General features: G+C 40.7%; 1 long non-coding RNA gene across 1 annotated transcript in view; it reads left to right on the top strand.

Annotated features, from left to right (window-relative positions):
• LOC138066041 (uncharacterized) overlaps nt 1-23,757 on the top strand; it is a 35,674-nt gene extending 11,917 nt beyond the window's left edge. The window contains exons 3-4 of the long non-coding RNA XR_011139219.1: nt 21,026-21,282; nt 23,616-23,757. This is a non-coding gene — a long non-coding RNA (uncharacterized lncRNA). The remainder of the gene's footprint in view (nt 1-21,025; nt 21,283-23,615) is intronic.
• Nucleotides 23,758-26,356: the final 2,599 nt, after the last annotated feature.

The following is a 26,356-nucleotide window of genomic DNA, read 5'->3' as shown; positions in this document are numbered from 1 at the left end:
GAACGTGAAAAAAAACTTCTTGCTGTGAGGGTGACAGAGCACTGGCACAGGTTGCCCAGAGAGGTAGTGGAGTCTCCTTCGCTGGAGATATTCAAAACCCGTTTGGATGTGATCCTGTACAATGTGCTGTAGATGACCCTGCTCGAGCAGGGGGGTTGGACTAGATGATCTCCAGAGGTCCCTTCCAACCTCAACCATTCTGTGATTCTGCAAATATTAATTTGATCATATTTTCTATGAGTAAGTGAACCACTCTAGCATTACACGGAAGTATTATTCTACATATTGACAATGTATTTAATTATTTCCTGAGCCTGCATTCCACTTCCAATGCCATGGATTTGGCATTGACCTCCAAGTAGGTGTATCAGGTTAACACAGACATCAAGTGTGCAGTTAAGTTCACACTCTCCAGGTCTTCATACAGCTTCCGTGTTAGGCTGGGTAGAATTTGAAACAAACAACTGGCTCACCACACAAGTTGTCTCAGGCACAAGGAAGAGTGAGGCAGTATAGAGGCAAACAGCTTGAATCATGTGGTGCAGCAAACATAAGTCCTCATTCAGAAACTTTAAGGACTTTAAGGACATCTGAGAAGTAGCCTTAGAACAACCTGTGCCCTAAACGGTGAGTAGCATTCTCAGACAGTGTCTTCAAAGAGAAATTGTTGTGTTAACTCTGCTGACTCCAGTTTACTCTCTTTCTTAATATGACTGCTGAGGTGGGAAGGAGGTCCGCTCACAATAAGTACTTAACATGCTGTTTTATGCCAGGAAAAACACAAATGAAGGTTCATGTGCAGCCAGAAGCTGGTGACACATATTTTTCAAAGGGGAGATACCAATGTTTCATTCTTAACTTGCTGAGGGTAACAGGTTTTATTGCTGCTAGCTGGTCTCTTTGCTCATGATTTCCTTAGGATAAGAAGGATAGCAGAGATTTTCCTTTCTCTGTTTTGACTTCCTCAGTTACTAGTTACACATAAATCACAGCCTTTAGAAGAATTGCACAGAGGCTGCCTGGACACTCTCTGCCTGTACTAGGAAAGGTCTCTGTTCTGGTTTTATGTGGTTTAGAGTATTTCTCCCTGTGGGATGGTCCCAGATCTTTTTTATAGTAATGAGGATTTCCTGTGCTAATGGCCCACAGGATTTACAGCAATTGTGAACTGGAACAGCAGTAGGTATAGCTGTCTAGTAGCTCAGTATCCGTAGCCATAGCCTAGGCCTGTGTTTGGATTTCACTGTCTCTCTAGGGACAGCTACTGGAGCTTTAGGTGGTAGCATATGACTGTCATAAAATGGACCTCTTGGACTCTATTTGCAGTGCCATATTGGAAATACCTGTCCCTGCTCCCTGGGCAAAGCCTGATCATGCAGCATGTGGAGCTTTATCATTGCCCATCAGTTTTTACATGGGAGTTGAAGATGATTAGTGTGACAGAGATCCAGTTAATGGTTAAAGAAGAAGCTCTAGTTAACATATCCATTCTACCCCTTGGTAAATTCCACAGTGCGTTTCATACACATTATAAAAAGCTGCAAGGGCATATTTACAAATGAAGAAGTGAGATTAAATGATCACCAACCTAATCACATTCTAATTCTTTTCTTGAAAACCATGGTAATTAGTTGCTTTTGGCTTTACCGTTCAGCCTTACCTTTATCTCTTTTCTTATCTTCTAAATCCCCTAATCAAATCCTTACTAGTTTACATTGTTATTAAAAATATTAATAGTTGTTGGTTTGGACCTGACTATGTGAAATATTTATGTTTATCTCTATTTTCCTAATATAAACTTGATTAGAATACATAGTTTCCAAAATATGTTTTTTTAAATACTGAAGTCTTATGATTTTAATAGGAAAATTAGGAGATTACAGATGAGATTTAAAGACTGTTCAGGAAGACACAGCTGAAAGAATAATTGTTTTGTTTTTTTTTTAAAGTTGTCTAGCTGTAAGATCAGATAGACAAAAGCAAACAGTGGGAAGAAAAAAGGGAGTTAGCTGCAGAGTATAACGTAGCAAGACCTGCAGTTCTACCTCTCATTGGAGGTTCTGAAAAACTTTTTGCTGAAACATTCATAAGTAGCAACCACTCTGTTAAAAATCCTGTCCTTTTGGGTTTTACTAATAGTATTATTATTCTAATGAATGTCTCGTTGTGGAGCTCTGTTAAGAATGCTGTCCTTTAGCTCTTTATTAGTGTTAGGTTGAAAGTGTCTTACTCCTCAAATGCATGCCATTTTTAAAGGAGCTCTGTGCAGTATCACAGTAGCTTCCCAACAATGGTAAAAAAGGGTAAATAAAGGAGTTCACATTTCCCTATCCTTTGTACAAAAATGCTTTGGCCTCATAAAGAGTGAAGCTGTAGGCTGTCTTCCTCTCTTGTTTCTTGAACATGAACAGATTGTTCCAATACGATTATTCTGGAAATATGGAATAAGAATGAAGATATGAACACTGCACACTCAGGCTCTCATTCCCCACAGCAGCAAAAAATGTACTCTCAGATATGAGACAACATTCTAATACCCATGAAAAAGCATATTTATGTATTCAAATAACATTTTCTGTTAAGCAGAGTATATACACAAGTATCACATCAGTCAACATATCTATTGACTAGATACAGACATATTACTATCTATCCAAGTGTATATTTATATATATGTATATAGTCAAAGAATATCTGTAGATATTCTTTGAAAAATTGTTCCGAAACAACTATATGTTACTTGAATATTACAGCTGGGAATTTATCTGTCTATGTAGTTATAGTCTTCACAGAATATTCTGAAGTAAGAGAATGATTTTTTATTATAAATATTCTTGAGAGCAATAAGAGTAAGAGTATTTTTTTAGATAGAGTAGATTTTGATGCTTCAAACCAATTTTCCTGGTCAAGTAAAGAAAATACTGTTGACTGATACATGTATTTTGAAACTGAAGATCATTAAAGTTCTAAAAAATGTATGAAACGTATGAAGATTTTCTTATTTCTCTTGAAAATATTCTTTTTTATCCTTAATCGCAAATATATCATTTAGACTAAGAAAAGATTATTAGTAAACAGAAAACATTGCTATTGTTTCAGTTATTTTTCTGCAGTTGCTTCATGTTAACCTAACTTTTGCTCCTAAGAAATAACTATTCATTTTGATGTCTGCAAACAAAATTTGGCTAATTCCCCAAATGACAGTGTTTCTCTGGAATAAATTGAGAATCTTTGAAGGCAAGCCGAGAGCCAGAGACCTCAAGCACATTGTATTTAACATAATAAGGATTTTCCAAGAAACTCACCACTTTTTTGTCTCCCTTTTTCTTGTAAACGAATGTTTCCTAGAGAACTAGCTACTTCTCTGAAAGTTAAAATCTATATACAACCTGCTTTGCTAAAACACTTTACATCTCATGCTAACCCTTTCTTCAGTGTGTGGTCTCATGATGAAGAATATTTAGTTCTCCATATTTCCATGGTAATTTGAAAACATTGCCAATGCACTAGGAAGGCCTCTCATTATTGCTCTTCAGTCATGGTTGGAAAATGTTAAGTTTTGAAGCAAATTAACAGCCAGGAAGCTATGAAATGAATATTATAGTCTGTGAAGAAGAGAATAGTTTTCATGCAACTGATGCTGATCAAGTTCCCGTATAAGTCTGCTGTAGTTGGTTAGCATTTACTCTGCTGGTCGTAACTGTCAAGATTCTTGCATTAACATCACAGACATGTAGTGTTATTGAAATTCACACAAAAAAGTTAGGGGGTGTTCGAAACTGAATGCAGCCTGATGCACAGCTCCAGCACTCTAGATGTATCTGGAAAATCTGCACAACAGGAGGTGGAGACAGACTGACAGTGCCTTTCAGGTATTAGGAGCGCAGTATACGGCATATTCTTGTTTGACCAAGAACCTAACGGCCTGGAATCAGTACCTGTTCTTTGCTTATCAGAAGACCAGCGCTGCTCACAGACACCAGTCTGCTTCCTTCCTCAGGGCTGCTCCTATGAGCAGGGGCTTCCGAATGCGGCTCTGAGTGCCTATCTTGCAGCGTAATGTTGAACTTTTGCATATCAAAGACAAGGAGGTAGAAGGAAACTTGCTTTTAAAGCAGGACCCTAAAGACAAGCTTAGCAGCTATAGCACTCAACTCACTTTTTTTTTTTTGAATACTAAACATTTAAACTGACATCTAGAAAGAAGCAACTAAAATAGGTCACATTATTCTTTCATTTAACATTACAGCAGTGCTTCCCACTAATAAGAAAGATCCTTAAAATGAAGAGACAGTAGTGTCGGAAGGAAATGAAGCCTTATATTCGGTTTATAACTTTTGTTCAAGCACAAAATACCAGGATACACACATGAATCCTGTCTCCCAAACAACTGAACTAATACTGTACAAAATGTGGCTGCTGTATGGGTACAATGTCCCACAGAGCTTATTTTTCTTCCACTATAGTCTAAGCAATCTGTGATTTCCATGACCTTTTGATTTTTTGCCTGTGATTTATAAAGCCTGGCCTCTATTTCATCAAATTGCAAGTTACCTTGTTATAGTTGGTCCCCAATTTTATGACATTAAAAAGCCTAGATTGCAAACTGATCAAACAGTCTCCTGAAGAGCTGTATCTTATTGACACTAAATTTCCTGTCCAATAACTGCTTCCTATCACAGCAACATTACTTAGGCACTTTCTGGCCTGATTGCTCCAGGAGCTGTTGCTTTGTAGTGCACAGCACTAAATAAATTGATCTTCTATACCTCTAAATGCAATGGAATAGAGGATTAGACTGGGATGACATCAGTGTATTAATTTCCCAGGGAGAAACCAGTGAACTTACTTGAATAAGACTGTCTGCTGTCTGCTGTTGCTAAGATACTAGCATATGAACAAAACTTCATGGTCAAAAAAAAGCAAATATATATCGAAGGATCAGCCCTAGGCGCTCGATCTCTTCCCACAGTAGAAAGCTATCATCCATCAACACAATTATCAGAGAGCTGCATGCTGTTTTAACAAGCACTTCAACATATTGATGATAAAGCTCAACAGAAATTAATTTGTCTGGAAAGAATTTAAAGCAAATGTTATGAACCATACCCATGTGTAAGTTTGTCATACTATATTGTTTAAGCCCAAACCACTTTAGCTGGTGTTTCAGGAATATATACATATATGTATATGTGTGTGTGTGTGTCTGTGTACATAAATCTATCTATCTATCTATCTATCTATATATTACACAGACAATAATTGATGCTTTGATGCTTTCATTCACTGTACATTCAGACTTGCTGCACAGGGCAGGCAACAGATACTGAAGCAAATCAGAGTCCAAAGTGCTGACTGAAACCCCTTTATCTTGTACCACTCAGAGTTTCCAGGACTCATTTAATAACAAAAGGCTCATGATTGTTAGACTAAAAACAGCCCAGTTCATCAAAAAGATTCAATAATCTGCAAAGAGAAAAACCTTACTAATCTGGCTCTTTGCAATACAAAGATAATAATGGATCCTGTTCAAGCAAACACTTGATGGAAACTGACAGTGCATTTGATGGGGTAAACAGTCAATACGAACGGAATTTGCTAGTGGAAATACTCTCCAAAGCATCTCGTAGGTAAGGTGGATTGAAAACTGGAAAAAGATAGGTACATTAATGATCAGGTACTGTGGTGAATGCTAAAACCTTTCACAAGACGCAGAGAGATTAACAAAAATGAAAGAATCGCTGGCTGTAAATTAATGGGACGTCTGTAAAGGCAAATGCTAAAATGCCCGAAGAGGTGAACTGAATGCTTTCTGTTACCATAGTTCAATAAATGTATTTCTTTCCTCACACAACATTACTAATCCTTGGTTGCTAATTCTGTAATCTATTTGATGGGAAATGGAATTGCTAGAGAAATTGAATAATAGAAATAAATCCAAGTTTAATAACTCGAGGTCAGATCAACAAATAAACCTAAAGAAAAGTAATCCTGTGCTAATTATTTTATTAACTATTAATAGCAGCAGTAGCATTAAATTTACTTTAAACAGGTGGTGTTGTGCAATGGAGAGAGTGTGCTGTACTGGATAAAAGATAATATTACATCCAAGAATGGACTGAACAAATATTTCAAATATCTAGAGAAGTTCAGCATTTCTGAGCACTACTTGTTAGAGAAGTAAAACAAAATAGTTTATACACTGGAGTGATCCTGTGTTTGTGATTGCTCACCCTGCAACACAGAAAATTCACATCTGAAGGCAGACTAATTCTATGCAGGGACCCCTTTCCTGTTCTCCTGGCATGAAGGAACTGCGTTTTGCCAGAGAGCCTACTAGAGAATTGTCTCTTGCATAGAGAAACTTTACTGATGGAAGAAGTCATCTTCTCTTTTTTACAGCCATGCCCGTTAGCATGTGCAGACACTTGGCAGCTCTCAGAGCATGCTATAATATAGCTTCTAACTACAGGAATCTCTCTCAAACTGTGGAAATAAATATTTAAAAATATATATGTTAACAGCTGGTCAAATTTGACCAGTTTATCTTTGCAGCAATAGTGAGTTCTTCTGACTGCTTGTCGTGGATTCACACAGCTATTCCAAATAGCTGTTATCACTTCACCATCACTATCCTGTTTGGTCAGGCTATATGAGTTGATTCAGTGAGCCTGCACAGTTTAAGCAGAGCCAATGCTGCAAATAGCTGGCCAGTTCTGTGGCTCACTTGTTTTGTTCCTAGCCTATCTTACACTAATGCATAATCTCAGCCTTAATTTATATGCTCTAAGTGGGAAAAAATGTATATTAAAAAATAACATGGCAGGAAAGCCTTTCAGGGATTACAAATCCAGAATGTCATGTGATTATTAACCAATACAGCGAAAAATCAAAGAGCTCTAAACTGCTGATATAGACAGCATGAGCTTAGAAATTATGTTATATGCTTTACTGAGCAAATACAGGTGCAGCTGGCTATTTCTGGCTGTTTGAGAAAATGTCATTCTCTGTTCTAGCCTTTGCTCTAGCTGAGTCTGTTCCTCTTTCTCACATGTTTGAGTTACAATCAGTCACAGCAGCTCTGTGATCGTATCATAACTGATCTCTTTGCATTTTTCGTGTGACTGATCATGCTTAGCTTCCTGAGCCCTTAAAGGACATCACTAATTTGTGAGACATAATAGGGATATTCAGAATATATCTAGAACATTCATTTAGTTAAGACTGGACGGCAATGTATCAGCTGTGAGATGAGAGATGTCTTTTTTCCTGTATCATTACTGCTGATAAGTATAATTATCGGTAAACTATCATTGAAACACAGATGTCTCTCCGCATATCTTTTGCCCTGGGGACCTTGCAAATTTAGAATCACTCTAGAACATTACTTTGGTAACATTGCGATCTGGACATTTTGGAGACTTGTTCACTCCTGAGAAAACAAGTCTTTCTTGTGGAAGGTCAGCCCACAAATTGTCTTTGATAGGTGAAAGAGTTCCTTAACACAGGGCTGATATGTCTCAGAGCGGTAAATACAGGCTACAGAATCAGGCACATCTCAATACACTTATTACACTCAGTTTTTATTTTCAAATATTTATGATTTAATTTTTTTCTTTTAGATGCTAATGGAATTAGATTCCAGGATCGAAGTTCAAGGCTTTAACCCAGCCTCCTATAAACCTTTTTTGAATTGATTTGTCCTAATGGTTTCTTTTGGATTGTCTATTCAATAGTTTACCCAGCAGAGAGCAAAATGAATCATGCTAAAGTCACCTATTCAGACTTGTGTTTTAATAGTGTTTAAATCATGCCTTTCATGCTGTTGAGCTGAAGGGTGATGCTAAGTTTTTCCTGTTTTCAGAATAAATAGAAGGAGGTGTGAATAACAGTTGTATTATGCACAATTTAATGATTTTTTAGATTACATAGGGCCTGTTTCTGTTCCAAGTTATCCTCATAAAAATCAAGAGTAATTTATTTGGGACTAATGAAATTAAAGCAGTAGGAAACAAAATGTAAGTGACTCTAACACAACAAGCTTAAGAAATATTGCAATAATTAATCACAATAAAATTAATCAAGTGTTAAATTTCTTTCACAGTTACTGAAGTGTTATTTAAATCAGCATTAGCTAAAATTAAAAAAAATAAGCGTGTTCTGGATGAGCAATTACACTGCTTGCATGCTGCTTCACAGGGAGATATTATATATGCACATGCTGAAAGAGACTTGGTTCCACGTTCTACTTCCATCCTCTTCTTTAAATTGCATTAGTTAAAATTCTCCATAAAACTAAAATGTGTTGTTAAAATAAGGACTAGCCGTGCTTGCTGGAAAAGATTTTATTCCCTCTTACACTGACTTGAATATAGAATGATTATAGCAATGAAATTCAGATTTATACCACCTTCAATCAGAACAGAATTTGAGTTTGGAAACTGTGCTTTTAATATCATATAACTTTCTCATTCATATTAAGTGATGCTGATGTTTTTCAGATAAAGACTGACTCAGGGCAAGACAATCAATCAGTGATGTTATGTTATGGAAAGTCATTTGTGTTTAATACATTTTTGAGATGTAGCACTGTCTTATCGAAATATTTTCCATCTTGAGACCCCAAACTGCTGGCATTCTCTGCCTGTGACTCACCCAAGTCTGTAATTTTTGTAGTTTCAAAACAGTCAGGCAGTGGAGTATTTGGAGGAGGTCTGCCATGCCAGCATAGCAAGGGTTACTAGCACTGCCATTAAGTAGGGGCAGGTGAAAATTACAGTGGGGGACCCCAGGAACGAGAAAAGTGGAGAGCAGAGGAGCCTAGTGGTATCTGGGTAGGTATTATAATGAGTGAGATGAGAAGAGCTGGGCTGAAAGTTGCTGTTGATTTGAGCTGCTTGAAAGGCCTGTTGCTGACTGAAGCTGAGCTGAGGAGTGCTTTTCATTGCTTCCTTTCACACAGCTCCCAAATTACCTAGCACTAATTCCAAGGGCCATTGCAGCACTGTAGGAATGGAAAATTATTTCAAAGATAAATGGCACTTATTTGCTCTATCCTAAAGCCAAGCATTTTGTGGATGGCAAAAGACAGTCAGGACTGAGAGCTTCACCTACTACAGAGGCAGTTAGGCATACTCTAACAGGCAAGCATCTTGCACTCAGTTACCCAGGAAGCATGTTTGTATAGTTTGAAAAAATCAGGCAACATGCCTGCCTTCACCATGCTGCAGCCTGATGTCAAGACACCTTGTAATTGCAAACTTACATTCTGGAAAGCTGCATCAAATCCACGTGCACTTTTCAAATTGAGATGGCTTGTCTGGGATTCATCCCATCAACTAGCTAGTCACCTAGCTGTGTAATTACCAATAGTTAGGCTCCATCTATAGTCAGTGGAAGCAGAGAGTGATATCTCTGGATTGGATTTATCTACCCATAAGATAAAAGTGAGTGGTTCTTTCAAGCAACTTGTTTATTTACTATACAGGAAATGAACCCAAAGGACATAGCTAGCTCTTAAGTAGCTAGTGTTAGTTGAAATGAACTCTACTCACATGATACCACATTCCTAAGGAAAATTTTACCTAGCTACTTCCTCTGAATCTTTTCTTCGTATAATCATGCAAGAATATTTTATCTCTTTGTGAGGGATCCTGCATCGCATCGGCCAGAGCTTTGAGCTAGAACTACACCACCTCTCCTTTAAAGAGATCATCCAAAATGTTCTCTGTTTCCATAGGTAGGATTTTAGGACAGACACTGTAAACTATAGCAAAAAAAAATCCATCTGCTTGTTAGGCTGTACTAAATCTAAAAGATGTAAAAGTAAAGTGGCCCTTCCCTAGTAGATTCTTACAGGTTGGGTCCATTTCTTCCACTTTTACTTTCTGTTTTCTCTACCCCTACCCCCAGATCTTTTCATGTTAAAGAAAGAGCAGAGCAACTCAGTATTTCCTATTTCAAGGAAATTTTGCAAAATAAACTGGGAAAACACCAACACCACCACCAACAAAATCAGACTATTTCATTCAACCTGCCTGGAAACATTGGAACCCTTTCTCCCATTAAACCTACAGAAATAGCTGCTTCACGTAGCGTCCCTGGAGCCCCTCACTTTCTCTCTGCCAATCTACCCTTCAGTATCCTGCATGCCAGATGTTTCTGCTCACCGAACCCCTAGGCACCAACACCACCCAGCCCAGGGCACAGAAATCACAGCAGCAAACTGGCAGCTCCCATCCCAGGTGCTCTGGATGCTTCTCACTCAAAAGGGAGTAAGGGTTCCTGAGAGAAACAGCACACATGTCAGAGAAACAGTTACACTCAGTTAAGGTAGATACTGTCTTGTCAGTATTTCTCATTTGTGCCCAGTGGCCTCACAGGAGTTAGTTTTGGTAGCCCTGGAGAAACTCACAGCTGTAACCGGCTTTGGAACAGCATCTATGCTCCTGGATTCGGCACACACACCAAGGCCACGAGAATTTTCCTTGTAAAGTTCGTCCAGATTGAAAACAGAAAGCACAGTGAAAATGGTGTAGAAAGCTTATTTATTTAGCATTTAGGTACTTGATGTCTGATTACCGAGAATATGTAAATCCTGCAAATCTACTGAGCATTGAAACGTGCCTCCTTCTTTTCATATTACTCCCTTCTCAGATCAATGATTTATTTGTTCAAAGACAGGAACAACCTGCATAGGCAAAGTTCATGCATAGGAAATTAAATAAACAGAGTCTGAGATTACTTTAAATGAAATGTGTTACAATTATATCTTGTATTTAGGTTTTCTGTCCTCTTGTATGTGAAATCTTAGAGGCAAAGGACTCTCTGGAGTCTCCCAGGGAGAGACCATGATGCAAAAACAGCTAGCTAATGTTTAGTAATTAAAAACCTAATTGCCACTAAATAGAAAAAAAATCATAAAACATAAAAAATATTTGAGCATTTAAGTGTTACGAGAATTCCTTTTCTGGGTAAGCACGTAATTCTGTCTTTATTACCTTGTGTCTGAGATCATAAATAACCTCTCATATAATGCAGTTAGTAATTAATTATTAAATCATAGCATTTAATGCATTTTCAGTAATAATTTAAAACTTCCTAATGTGTATTATGGAGCTGATGAAATATCAGTGCTAATTATGTAATAAATTTAAAAGTTTTTCTTGTAGAGAGCTCCCAGGCTCCCCAGGACACCATGATTCCAGGCATATAGCTGGCTTGAGCAACTTTTCTCTTCTTTTAATGCCTGACTTTTGTCAGCCAGACCCCCAAAATTTGGAAGTGAAGAAACTTGGTTTCACGAAGCAAAGGACATTTTGCATCATGCACTTAATATGGGTGGGTTAGTCTTCAGGTAGACCCTACATTTCCCTTGTGAACCTAGTTCTAATCTCACTCATTGCCCTAGCTCAGCAACTGGATCCATGCCCCTGACAGTGTCCTAATGGAGTCATGAGAGGGGTAAACCAGGAGGCCCAACTACATTCATTAGGTCGAGCATAAATTGGAGTGAACAACAAGCTCAATACAGTTACAACATAGCAACTTGCAAATTACAGATGAAGAAAAATATATATTGTGGGAATAAAAATGAATGGGAAAACCCCATACTCTCAACCCACACAGTTTCTTGCTGAACGCAAAAATCATTATCAGTTTCCTTCTGAAAAAAAAAAAAAACCCGGCAGGTTTAGACATATGTATGTATATCTGGCTAGAAGCGTTTGAAAAAAAATCCCCCAAAACTTGGCTGAAAAGTGCCAACAACTTTTCTAACCACAAGAAAAAATAAACAAACAAAACTCAGTTTTGAGTGAAGCGGATACTTCAAATGAAAGACCCAACTGAATCCCAAATCTGATAAACAGCTTGATGGAAACATTACAAGTAAGTCTTCTGTTGAGAAGAGGCTTAGGCAACCCACCCAGGTAGTTTCTTCTCCTTGAACTGCCTTGGCCTAGGCTATGCAGTAGCCGTTAGGGAAAAAGGCATAAGGCCAGAGGGCTCTCTACAGGGTAACAGTGAAAGCAGTTAAACATACGTACTCCACAGGGTAACAGTGAAAGCAGTTAAACATACATACTCCACATCTGCAAGAAGATAGGAGAATAAGGGAAGTGTGGAATCTTTTTTCTAGTCAATGTATGCCATGCAGCAGGTTGGCTTCCTCCCTGGGTAACTGAGGTATAACACAAGTCTCAGTCTCTCTCCCAGACTATTTCAGAGGCTGCAGAGCAACATCTTGCTTCTCATTCTAGGCAGCTACTTAATCACCATTTAATCTTGTGAGACAGTTGACAAATTCTTTCTGAGGGACTGAATTAGGGATTATTTAGGGAGTTTTTTCCCTTGGATATAGCTTTTATGAAAGCAGCACACACACCTAATTGTAATGTGTGCAAAATAACAAAAGCTGGAGATTGAAATTTGACTGTATGAAAAAGGTGAGGGAAATCTTGTATTTTAGTATTATTATGGCACAGTAAACCCTGGGTAAGCAAACATAAAACATGTTTATGTCATCCGGAACATAAGCATTTGCTGCTGTGAATTTGATTATCTTGTGTTTATTTTGCACTGAGCTTTCCCATTGGAGCTGTATTTTTGCAGAAGGCCCACTGCAAATAGTTGTTAGCTAGTCAACACCTAGAGCAGTGTTAGAGCTCAGAACCAGTTGAGATACAGCTCTTCTCCTCTGAGAAATGGGTTCTTGCAAGCATCTGCTTTCTGCTTTGGCTTCCCACAAAACATCAAGGCAAGTTCACAGAACAACCTAGTTTTTGTCTTTTGGCTGAGGTTTGGGGCCAAGTACATGAAAATGTTGCCTAGGTTGGGTAAGTGAACACTTCTGCTCTCCAGACAAAATGGAAACCTCTGCCATAAAAGGGAAACAGAGCTGTGTAGGGGGCAGAGACAAAGTGAATGGGAACATTACTGCAATTTCTGCTGCTGTTGAGATAAGCAAGCCTCAGTACCTCCCACGATGACATTCAGGCAGCACTGAGGAAAAAGAAATCTTCAGTTTGTCACTTTGCATCTGCAGGAGCTTATCTCACGCACAGAAGAACCTGTGCCAATGAAAAAAAAAATCCCCCAAAACCTGAACCTCCAATGCCCAGATCAGACAGGAACTGATCTGGGCATTGGAAGAGAAAATAGCTTTTGGAGCCTGGGAGCAGTTGGAGCTGGCAAATGAAAGAGGCAGTGCATGAGCATTACAGTGCCATATTGGCACTGCATGCTGCGACGACAAGGGGTTCAGCCCCAGGTGGCCACTGTGGGTTTACCCAATGTCTTAGCAGATTTTCAGTCCCAGTTTTACTGCTAACACTACTTGTGTTCATTATTTTAAACCTAGCTTGGCTGTGCTAACAATAGCTCCATGTGCAAAACGGTCTGCAATGCAGATCTACCTGGAATGGGGGAGATGTGGGAGCCTGAGACCGCGTAAGGCTGAGAAAATTCGAAATGAGATGAGAAGGCCAGAAGGTGGGGCATGGGACAGATGAGATAAGAAATCTGGTGCTGAGGAGAATGAACAGCCTGTAATGTGCAGAGAGGAGATGGAGTTTGATTTGATGCGACAGCGTGCAATAAATACAGGGAGCGTGCCGAGCAATGCAGAAAAAGCGAAACACGAAGCAACTCCCCCGTCAGCGATCACCCTTTATCCTGTGCACAGAGACAGTCTACACGAGATTTTAATTACAGACAGTGTTTTAAAAGGCGCACAGGAGGAGACTTCATTAAGGCTGCACAGAGATTCTTAATTACAGCTTTTCTTAACTTTGCTGTAGCCTAGCCAAACCCTGTGTCTGTTATCACAGGTTCTTCTGTGCGTGAGATAAGCTCCTGCAGATGCAAAGTGATAATACTGTCCATGGTTTGGATGTACGCAGAAAGTTCCAGATCAGAGAGCGATTCTACCTCTTCCCTAGCACATTGCACAGGTAAATAGCTGTGTACAAGCACAGCTAGGCACAAACAGTCAAAGAAGTTCCTGCAGAGGACTGATGATAATTTCTTGACTCAGGTGGTGGAGACGCCAACGAGGAGAGGTGCATTGCTAGACCGTGTACTAACAAACAAAGAAGGTCTAGTTGGAGAGGTGAAGGTTGGGGGCAGCCTTGGCTGCAGTGACCGTGAGATGGTGGAGTTCAGGATCCTCCGAGGAGGGAGCAGGGCAATGAGTAGGATTGCAACGCTGGACTTCAGGAGAGCTGACTTTGGCCTCTTCAGGGACCTACTTAGGGGAATCTCATGAGGTAGGGCCCTAGAAGGAAGAGGGGTCCAAGAAAGCTGGTTAATATTCAAGCATCACCTCCTCCAGGCTCAAGATGGGTGCATCCCTCTGAGGAAGAAGTCGAGCAAAGCGGGCAGGAGACCTGCATGGATGAGCAAGGAACTCCTGGCCAAACTCCCAGCAGAAGAAGGAAGTACACAGAATGTGGAAAAGGGGACAGGCCACTTGGGAGGAATACAGGGATGTTGTCAGAGTGTGCAGGGATGCGACAAGGAAGGCTAAGGCCCAGCTGGAATTAAATCTGGCAAGGGATGTCAAGGACAACAAGAAGGGCTTCTTCAAATACATCAAGAGCAAAAGGAAGACTAGGGAAAACGTGGGCCCGCTGCTGAATGGGGCGGGTGCCCTGGTGACGAAGGATACAGAGAAGGCAGAGTTGCTGAATGCTGCCTTTGCTTCAGTCTTCACTGCTAAGGCCAGTCCTCAGGAATTCCAGACCTCGGAGACAAGAGAGGAAGTCTGGAGAAAGGAAGACTCTCCCTTGGTGGAGGAGGATCGGATTAGAGATCTTTTGTCCAATTTGACATCCATAAATCCATGGGCCCCGATGGGATTCACCCACGAGTGCTGAGGGAGCTGGTGGATGTCATCATTAGGCCACTCTCCATCCTCTTGGAAAGGTCCTGGAGATCAGGAGAGGTGCCTGAGGACTGGAAGAAAGCCAGTGTCACTCCAGGCTTCCAAAAGGGCAAGGAAGCGGAGCCAGGGAACTACAGGCCTGTCAGCCTCCCCTCCATCCCTGGAAAGGTGATGGAACAGCTCCTCCTGGAGGTCCTCACTAAGCATCTGGAGGACAAGAAGGTGATCAGGAGTAGTCAGCATGGATTCACCAAAGGGAAATCGTGTTTGACCAATCTGATAGCCTTCTCTGATGGAATGACTGGCTGGGTAGAGGAGGGGGGAGCAATGTATGCTGTCTCCCTGGACTTCAGCAAGGCTTTGGACACTGTCTCCCATCACATCCTCCTAGGCAAGCTCAGGAAGTGTGGGTTGGAGGAGTGGAGGGTGAGGTGGATTGAGAACTGGCTGGATGGCCGAGCTCAGAGGGTTGTGGTGAATGGCGCAGAGTCAAGTTGGAGGCCTGTGGCTAGTGGTGTCCCCCAGGGGTCAGTCCTGGGTCCAGTCTTGTTCAATATATTCATCAATGACCTGGAGGAAGGCACAGAGTGCACCCTCAGCAAGTTTGTGGATGATCCAAAACTGGGGGGAGTGGCTGACACACCAGAAGACTGTGCTGCCATTCAGAGGGACCCGGAGAGGCTGGAGAGGTGGGCGGAGAGGAACCTCGTGAAGTTCAACAAAGGCAAGTGCAGGCTCCTGCACCTCAGGAGGAATAACCCCATGCAGCAGTACAGGCTGGGGGCTGACCTGCTGGAAAGTAGGTCTGCAGAGAAGGACCTGGGAGTGCTGGTGGACAACAAGTTAAACATGAGGCAGCAGTGTGCCCTTGTGGCCAAGAAGGCCAATGGTATGCTGGGGTGCATGAGGCAGAGTGTTGCCAGCAGGTGGAGGGAGGTGATGCTGCCCCTCTCCTCAGCCCTGGGGAGGCCTCACCTGCGTGTGTGTCCTGTGTCCAGTGCTGGGCTCCCCAGTACAAGAGAGACATGGCACTCCTGGAGAGAGTCCAGCGGAGGGCTACAAAGATGATGAGGGGACTGGAGCATGTCTCCTATGAAGAAAGACTGCGAGAGCTGGGCCTGTTCAGCCTGGAGAAGAGAAGATTGAGAGGCGATCTCATCAACGTGTATAAGGATCTGAAGGGGGAGTGTCAAGAGGATGAGGCCAGTCACTTCTCCATGGTGCCCAGCAACAGGACAAGAGGCAACGGGCAGAAACTGAACCACAGGAAGTTCCATCTGAACCTGAGGAAAAACTTCTTCACTGTGAGGGTGACAGAGCATTGGAACAGGTTGCCCAGAGAGGTAGTGGAGTCTCCTTCGCTGGAGCTATTCAAAACCCGTCTGGATGTGATCCTGGGCAATATGCTCTAGGTGACCCTGCTTGAGCAGGGAGGTTGGACTAGCTGATCTCCAGAGGTCCCTTCCAACCTAAACAATTCTGTGATTCTGCGATTTTTACTCATTTAATTTTTCCTGAAAGAGGCCTATATTGGTACCAAGTGGGGCAGGATGTCAGACTTAAATGGCTCATTGAATGGGAATGATATAGGGAAATTTACTCAGCTATTAAAAGCCCCATTGCTCTAGAAATTGAATCTCTTTTCTCTCTCTCTCTTTTTTTTTTTTTTTTTGGTGGCACAGGGGGTGATTATATACCCTTAGACCTCCTAAAATATACATTTGAGTAGTCAGGATAGAATAACCTTTTCTCATTTTCCTTTTCTTTTTTGAACATGATGAACTAAATCTGCTGATCAGTAGCCTTTGGCTCAAATGCGAAATACAAACTCATTTCACTGGTGTTAGTGCATTTAATGCAGATTCACAATAATCTATAGAGAGTAAAGCCTGATTTGATGTTACATATGACATCAGCACTATAGAGAGATGTGATATTCAAATGAAAAATGAGATTCTTTGAACTCCTTTTAATAGTCTGCAGAAATAAGAAAGGTGTAGTGCCGTAGATACAATAAAAATGTGGATTTTCCTGTAAATTTCTAAAATTTCTGTGACAAGAGATATCATCATGTGAAAGTTCTATCCTTTATCTCTAAGTATTGTCTGTGTAAATCAAATAACTAAACCTATTGACATATCATGCAAGTTAATGAAAGTGGAAGTGTAGGCCCAGTTTACACAGTTTCAACATCAGCTAATGAGAGGAAAAGTTTTTAAAAAATCACATTTAAAAAAAGATTACAATGCTGACAAGATAAATAAAACCAGCTATTTATTGTCTGCTGTAAGTGTAGGGTGAATGAGGATGAAATATAAAGAATCTAGAACCCTTTACATTGCTGGTTTGCTTTCCTAAATAAATAAATAAATATAATATAATATAATATAATATAATATAATATAATATATATATCTGTTTAGCTTCAATTTGCCTGACTTATGACTTTTGAAATGTTGTATTTAATTTTAAAGTGAAGGAACATTAGATACCCATCACAAAGGAGACATTTACAGCCTATTAATAACTTATTGTACAGGAAACTAAGTCACTGATGATTCACACCTCTAAAAAACAGTTTACTTTCCCCTGAAATGCATAGCTGTGCCTGTTGACTGTATTTTCTTCTCAGTTTATTTAAAAATATTCATCAGGTGACTTTTCATTATCTCACCTGAATTCTGTAATTATATATCATATACAATATCTGTTCAAAATTTCTCTGTTCCTGTGCGGTAGTTTGGGGAATCCTTTGGGGTTTATATAAAACTCAACAGAAAATTTGCCAAGTATTTTGCAAACCTACTGTGCAATTTGCATAAATCTACTGCATTTTGCATCTGTCAGCTTCTCTAAGCTGATTTTCTACCAGTCATAAAATTGTGTAGTTCTATTTTTAAAGGGTTAAAGCATGTATTCATGCTCTTGTTCATCATGTAATTGAAATATTTAATCAGACAGCACAGCAGGTAGTGTGTTCTCCAGGCAAATTTCACTATAATTGCTTTCTGGGATTACTTCAGGGCAAAGTATATGGTGCAGCGTTGTCTTCTTGTTATGCTTAAGTTCTGGGCTAAAGAAACAACATGGTTGGCTTGAGAAGGCAGAAGGACTGCTCTGTTTCCTTCTGCCCGGCAGTGTAAAGCATCCAAGACCAGTGGGAAGAGGGCAGGACAAGTCTACAACCCCCTGTCCTGCACTTCTCAGATTTGCTCTACTTCTTGGAGTTTCCCCATGTTTTAGAAGCCAGGGTCCTGCAGATCACTTCTAAGGAAGCATCAGTTACTACTGTCTCTATTGCAGCTAGCAAAGGGAAACTTCTCTCTATGAGGAGTTCATGATAATACTGAACACCACCTTCTGCTCAGACATTGTAAGAAGAGGTAAAAAATTGACATTAAAAAGTCAGCAAAAAAAATTAAAAAAACCCCAAAGTTCTGCAGCAACTCCATATTTGCATTGCATCACTGAGGTCCATCCTCTTCCTTCCTGTCCTGTAACAACAGGTACTCTTTCCATTTTGACCACTGCGTTGGCTAGAAAAAACATGCACTTTTCATTCCCATTGCAGTAGCATAGGGAGACCGGCAGAAAGAGGGTGAGACTCACTGCGGCTGGAAGGGGTATGGGCATGAAGAATCTGGGGAAAGCCACATATACTCCTGAACAAAACACAGCGGTTTAGGGAGCTCCTTGCTAAGCATATGGGAAGACCACATTGCTGCTGATTTGAAACCCAAGCTTCAGCTTCCCTGCTAAACTGCTGACAGACCAGTGAAGACCATCACTGCTGACTGCTGGAAGACAGGACTGAACACAGGGCATGGCCCCTCCAGCAGCTACAATACCCAGTTCCCCATCACCACAAGAAACCCCCATATAATCACCTTTATAAACTTATTTTGCTCCATCTTCAAACTCTTTTGTCCATCGCTATATTGCAGGATTCCAGCACTTCCATCTGTTGCAGATTCTGCCAATCATGCTGGGGAACTGCTTCCTAAAATCTCTCTTGAGACAGATGTTCTTTAGCCATCCCTCCCTCTCCCCTTCTTTGAGAGCAAATTTGCCATTAGGAAATTTTGCTAATTGAATGAAATGTGCCAGCTGAACATAGATAGCTAAAATAATCTCTGCTGATGTGATTGGTCCAATTTTTAACAGATATTTAATAAATGCAAAGTGGTTCTGGAGTGGAGTCTTTGCAGTCCAGCTTACTAGAGCTACTGGAAAGGCTGAATAAAAAGATAAGAAAGTATGGTAGATGGGCTGTCTCTGCTTTATTTATTCTCCTGTATCCAAGTACCTTCTCACGTAGGTGTTCAGATCTTTCATCCTTTAGCTCCTTAGAAGCATGTACTCAGCATTGGTTCACATTGTAAGGAATTACTTGATAGCCTCCTTTGAAACAAAGACAAAAGTGATTATGACCTGGATGTATTTTCCAGTTCAATATTTGTTCTAGTCAAGGGAATGTTGATACCACTGCTTTTGAAAGAGTGGAAACATCGTTCCTCCACCACGTCATCAAGAGAGCTGATATATAAGGTAGTTTATTTGAATTGGCCCCACTACCTACCATGTAATTGTTTCCATAACTTGAGTTAATCACAGGTTTTGCTGTGACATAAGTACATCCAGCTGTTTCAGGGAAGACACACCCAACTGATGCAGGATGTATTTACAATACTTTGAACTTTGCAAATGCATGGGCCTTGAAACCTTGTCTCTTCTGTGGGAGTTTAGAACATGTTGAAATACTTTTTTGATCAGGAATGAATGTAAACATTTGCTTGCACATTGAAGTGCTTCGCTAACCAAAGTCAGTGGTTGAAGAAAACTGAAATACTAAATTACATGTGAGAAGGAGGAGAAAACACTGTTAATTATTCTCTGGGTAGCAGGAAATTGAAGCCTCGGGTGTTTTTGCTGTTGTTTGTTTCCTATTAAGCTAGCTGCTTAATCCAAAGCCTAGCTGCTCCAATTGAAGAAAATGTTCTTTGATTTTAAATAGGGAAATACAGGACACTTTCAAAAACTGATCCACAATACAGTACAGCAAAACTGTGTTAAAAGAGCAGTAACGCCATCACAGAGAAGTCCACTCGCAAGTTGGGAAATCCCTGAATTAAGGCTGCCCTTTTGTAGCTATGTTCAGGTCTGTGGTTTATGGCCACAGGTTGTCTTCTTGTAGGCTATCAGTTAGCAAGTAGTCAATACAGTGTTTCACTTTGTAGTTCATCATGTGCCCTCATGGCTCATTATTGACCCACAACTCAAAAGCTGTGATAAAAACAGACTAACAAAATTTCTAAAACTGGCTTGTCTATTGTTCTCCTCACAACAGCATCTGATTGCTTCCTAGCTGTTAATAAACCAGTATTCCTTGCCTCTTCCCCTTCTCCCTCTATTACCCTTCACCCTACCCTCTGTTCACCCTGCCAAGATACCAGAAGTATACACTAGATACTTCTGTGAGAGACACTCTTGTGAGTGTTTTCCAATTTGCAGCTAAGAGCAGAAATGCGCACCTCAAGGAAACTCTCCTTTTTCAGGACTAAATCTGAAATAACTGCACTGATATTGCTAGAACAGGACCTAGTCCAAGTCCAAATTCTGATGCTTGTCCTGGATATTCTCTTCCAGGAATTGCTCTGTGAGACTGTTTGCTGTGGAGCTCCCTGTCCGGGCGGGCGGGAGCAGAACTGGGTGCGTAGGCATAAAGTGGGGAGGGACAGGGCCATGCAGGATCGCAGCCACTTCCCTGAATGGATGGCGAGCACGCACCACATTAGACTGCTAATGAAGGAACCACAGTCCCTGTAACCCTGCCCAACAAATCTCCTTCTATTTATAAAATTTTGTAAATAGATACCTTATAAGCTGTGCCCACAAACATTGCAAAACTCTCTGCAGCGCTTAGCCTTGAAGCTAGGAACGAGGCCAGAGTTGCCTTGTCAAACAAGCCTTTTGCTACAAGCAGCATTTAACTACAGCGCACACCTCACTGAGCCTCAGTGCAGTTTTTTGGTCTGCTTCTTCCCATGCACACGTGCCTGCTGCTCTCACTTCAATCCATTTGTACATCCCAGGAATTAGTTGCTATGTGAACATATGTTGTATCTTCTCTGGGCATAACAGGAACTGGCAGTTCTGAGATCGCATTGCAGCCCTTCTCCAGTGGTTTTCTCGACACAGATTTTTGACTGCAGCGTGGCAAACATGCAGAGAACTTCCCACTTGTTGTGCCTGTTGCTGACGAGGCAGCTGCTTCAGAGACTCGGGACTCCTCTTGTAAGCTCATGTGCTAACCCTGTAGGCTGCCATCTGCTTTGCCTGAAATACGTTCATCCAGAAGAGGATTGAGACGGTTATTGAAGTGGTACCAGCTAGAGGTGGTATGATTTATGTAAGGTATTTTTTTTTATTTGTAGAGCAGCATAACAACACTGTTTCCTAATACCTATGAAAATATAGCTGTATGTTAAGGCATGAGCCTTCATGCTCCCCTCTCCCCTGCAAAAAGAGAGCAGAAACCTGTAGAAAAGAACCTGTAATGCTCTTAACATGAGTCAGTGCTGCATCACATGGAACTGATATGAGATAGATCTAACAAAAATCCAGCCTCAAAGAAAATATAAGAAGATAAATCCAGTGACTATAACTAGACTAAGTTTATAAATTCAATATCTCTTTCCAGGGAAGTGATGATTAAGATTATGTATTTTATTTCTATACTGGGCCCTCTACAAGCTGGTTAAGTCATTTTTTTAGAAATTCAGGTTTTATTCAGTAAGATATGCGTTAAAGAACATTCAATGTATTTTAGCTGGTCACAAGAATATACAGTGCTGCTAGTCACGAGAATATAGAGTGCCTTTCAGTACAATATTACGCTTGTCAGTGTTTGAGCCGATGTCCACTGAAGTCCATGGAGAGCTTCACCAAGAGTCCCTTACTGAGACAGGTCTTCAACATCTTTTGGTTGTTTAGGAAACGCACAGTCTATCCACTTAATGTCACTGCCCAGGGCAGCATATTGGCCCCACACTGGATTTCATGCTCTAATATCTGCATTTCTAAAGGGAGAAATATTCATGACGAAAGTGCTTTTAACCGCTCTTGCCCGATTTTAATCAGTGAAGAGCAGAGGTGTGATGCTATGCCACTTCTCCCTCTCAAGGGACGTTGATTTCAGGGCAGTGCAAATACCTTACAACCAATTGTACCTTACTGCATCCTAGGAAAATTTTTGTTCAGCTTTACAGTGTCCTTTGTATCACCTTTGTAGCCAGCCTCATAGGCAATAGAATTTAGAGGCAGATGTAGGATTAGCTTTTTTTAATATTATTTTCGGTGTTTTCCAGACCTAAACACTACTAACAGAGGATATAGGTATCTAAGACCAGCCATTCTTCTTCCTGCTTTCCTACCATAAGTGACTTTACCTGAAGTCAAATATATTTTCAGAATAGTCTTTTAATGATATAATGATAATCTTTTTAATGCAGAGAATACTATATTAGTAATGCATAACCGATGCTGCATTTTCAGATGGTGGCTGGATTAAATTATCCTTCCCTCACTAATTTCTCCTTATTAGACTCCACACCATCTCATCCTAAAGAATAATACCGATGCCACTTTTCACAAGATCTATGATTACACACTTTCAGCAAGAGGCTGTAATGGTACTTAGTGAAGGCACTGATGGTGGCAGAGCTCGGCAGTAGGTTCTTCTGGCACAACAAATTACTTGGTCATTCATTTTACTCTCTCAGTTTTCTACCTAGTTCCTTCTAAAGGGAAAGAGCTCATAAGACTATTTCATTGCCTGCAGCCGGATCAGCTGCTCTACTCATGCCAGCAGTAAACACACCAGCAAAAGGAGCTAAGTCTGTCCTATTCTGCTACAGCAGTCATTAGGAAAAGCATCAAAATAAACAGCCAGGAAGCATTAAAACAGATTTTTTAAAGTTAGGTTTAGTTGTTGTTAAATAACAACACACAGGCCACAATAACTAGTAATGTCACTGGTCCTTCAAGCCACAGGACACATCTGTTGCCATTGTCACTCAAGGCAGGACACATGTGAAAATGTATTTTGCCTTGTGAAGCTCTTAAGGTGGCAAATAGCACCCCTCCCTACCTCAGCCAGAGAAATATTTGTGACCGATTTTTAGTGGGTGCTTTGTTTTCTCTGCAGCATCAAGAGTTCAGCATAACTTTCAAAAAGTCAAAATTCACTAGGGTATTCCATCACCATCCTATACAATAGGTTGTTCAAAGCATAAAGCTTTACATTCACTGGTATCAGACAACAAGACTGCTACTTGTTCCTTATGAGTAGTTGCACTTGATCATATGGCTGCAAAAGCTGTGGTCATACTTAAACTAGGCATTTTTCATCCTGTAAGGAACAATACCTACATCAAATTATGGTAAAAGTTACCAAAAGTATATCATCGTATTTTCATATAGTGATTATGAACTGACTCATCTCACTCATTTCAAGTCTTTTCAAGTTCCTGCCTTCCTCAGAAGGGCAGATGCTAACAACACACACTGGCTTTAGAGAATAGATGCAGTGCACAGAGACAGTCCTCAGTAATCTATTTATTGCCTATAACTTCCTAAAGCAGCAGCATTAGGCCTGTGCGCAGCTGTTAGGTGACAAGAAGGTCCCTTTTTGTGTTTGTGTCCTGACAGAGCTGTTGCCTTTCTTTTGCAGCACAGTGTTGAGGCTCTGCTCTGAAGCACAATATATGCCAAGAGATTGATAAGAAGGAGGAGCTGAAATAACAAGGTTAAATGGCGCCCAGAAAACCCTTGTAAAACGCTGGTGGCTTATAGTAAGACAAATATATGTGTGTGCACCCCATCTCAATTTTCAGCAATCCAGTATGTCTTTCTTGAGACACTTATCTTTGCAAATAGGTATTGCATAAGGGAGAGGTATGACAGTCTCTGAAACTCTTTCCTAGCCCTACCCTTAAACGGCTAAGAGAGTTGCTCTTTCTTTTTCCTTGATTCCCCTCAGAAACATCATGGAAAAATAAAGCTGAGCTATAAGTTTTTGCATTTGCTAGCAAATGCAGTTTTAGCATCCCTTCAGATTACTTACGTCATTTCTGCCCTGATGTCTTGGAATGTGTATGTCTGCTTCCTTTAAATCAAAAAATCATGAAAACGACTTGTGATGATTTGTCCTGTTTTGAAGCTTTGCATGAAGATGAAATAATAACATTAGAACTAATATCAGAGAGAAATTCCAAAAGCAGAAAGAAAAAAGTGACAACAGCCAAAGGGCAGCGAGAACTCAGAGGTTGGTAGTGAACTTAGGTTTCTTAAGAGAGACAAAGTGAAGTTGAAAGTGTATTGCATTTCATGTAGTTTAATGCAAATCCTGGTTCTCTCTCAGATGTGTGACAGACTCTACTACCTTTCAGAACTTTAAACACTGCTCTAAGTATATGAAATATACCTATGACACACAGGGATAGCCCCAGAAAAGTAGTACGCACCTGCATTTTTGGAGAAAATGTATTTGGGCAAAAACATACAACTCCAAATTTTGCAACTTAAATTTTGCAGTTGTTGAAGGGTCTGTTTTTACTAGAGTAAGCAGACAACCTGATGAAGATAAAGCAATCATGTTTTTAGCTATTTGTGCTGCTGTCTAAATAAAGTGACAAAGTCCCAAAGTGCAAGTCAGCTGCCAATTGTCTGAACCCCAAATGCTCAGCTATGAACAATGAGTTCAGCTGTTCTAATGGCTTTAATCACTAAGATATTGGCACTTCTTAAAAAAGTTGTAAAGGTATCTAGGCCTTATACACAAGTGGTCTAGTCAGGATCCTTTGCTGGTTTTTTTTTTTCTTTTCTTTCTTTTTTCCTCCAGGTCCCTGGAGTAGTACTGCCACTAGAGAGCAAAGCAGTCCAGGCTGGTCAGTGCAAACTGATGCAGGCAGACAGCTCAGCATGGTATTTTGCAGAAATATGAGCTTAAAAAAGCTCACTGAAAGCAGTGCGGTCCTGGCCATGTGGCTCTGCCCTGAGAGAATATGTTTTGTCTATCAGCATGGGTTATTAGCAAAGCTCATGCTCATGGGACTCTGTTGCTCAGGTTTTAGAGATAACTACATCATAACTACCCAGGGTGGCTCCCTATCAAGCTCTAACATATGGCGTAGGGATGCTGTAAATCTCTGTAAATGTGCAGTTCTCTAATGCTACTGCACACATTTATAAGGTGCTAACTCAATGGTGTATTCAAAGCCTGTAATATTTCTCTCTTATGCACTATAACCAATCCATCTTAAATTGTATTTCCCTAAGAAATGAAGCAAAATCATGGCTATTCCTGCCTTTATGGTTTTACCAGTACTTTCTGACTATATCATTGTAGGTCTATATTTTTACTGGTTTGATTTACTAGCTGAGCTGTAATTCCTGGGCTGCTACGGGTGTAATTCTGAACTGAACACCTTCTTAGAGGAGGCAGAGAGAAGCTTTAGTGGTCTGCTGTTTTTGCCAGCAGATTTTAGTCACACATGTCATGGCTAAAACGAGAAACCCAATCTGTAGGGTGCATGTCCCCGTGGATCTGGGGGCACTCAGAGGGGCTTGGGACTCCAGGAGGCAGCAGCAACAACCCCGAGGAGCCTGCAGGACTCAGCGCTTCGGGTGGCAGCAGCAACTATCCCATCCACAGCAGAGGGGGCAGCAGGGGCGACCCCGTGCCACTCAGACATGTTCCTGGCCAAAAGGAGAAAAATCCCTGTAAGACATCACGGGTAGACAGCAGCACTGAAGCCTATACTGCATTTTAATCAGCAAGCTTGCAGAAGACATTCATTAGAGTGTTTCCCCCCATAGCCAGAAAATTTGAATTTCTGTTACAAGCCATAGGCTCCTCCTCCTCTCCCCTCCCTGCCCCCATCTATATCATCCTTTACTTTACTGGCTCAAGATGAACCCTTTACTAGAAACCAGAAATCAGATTGAAGGCCAGCTAAATGCTCTGTGAAGGCCAAGTTACCATGAGGGAGAGCTGCAAATAACCATGCCCAGAAATTCAAGAAATCTAAACACAAATAATTGTTTATTTGTTTCAGACTCAGAAGTTGCATGGCCTGCTGACCAGATGCTAGAGCCAAGCAGTTTAGGAGAGCAATATGCATGTGTTTTTATTGCTTCTTATTCCTCAGTCTGGACAAAAAAGATGTGTGAATTGAAAGATGCTGCTAAATCAAGTATGAGCACTGGGAGCAAAGTACCTGCCCAGGTGCCAGGCCAGCTCAATGAGCAGGGGCAGCAGGTCATTATGAGAGAACAGGAGTGCATGGGACAATCTTTTTTTGCTCTCCTGGTAAGTTATTTGAAATACATTAGATCAAGACTAACCTATGGCCTATGGAGATATACCCGGCTTGCCTCAGAAGGATGAGCAAAGCCCACATACCTTTCAAA

The sequence above is a fragment of the Struthio camelus genome, chromosome 2, assembly GCF_040807025.1.
Source record: "Struthio camelus isolate bStrCam1 chromosome 2, bStrCam1.hap1, whole genome shotgun sequence".
NCBI lineage: Eukaryota > Metazoa > Chordata > Aves > Struthioniformes > Struthionidae > Struthio > Struthio camelus.
The sequence above is the reverse complement of the archived record's forward strand: the minus strand, read 5'-3'. Positions and strand labels throughout refer to the sequence as shown.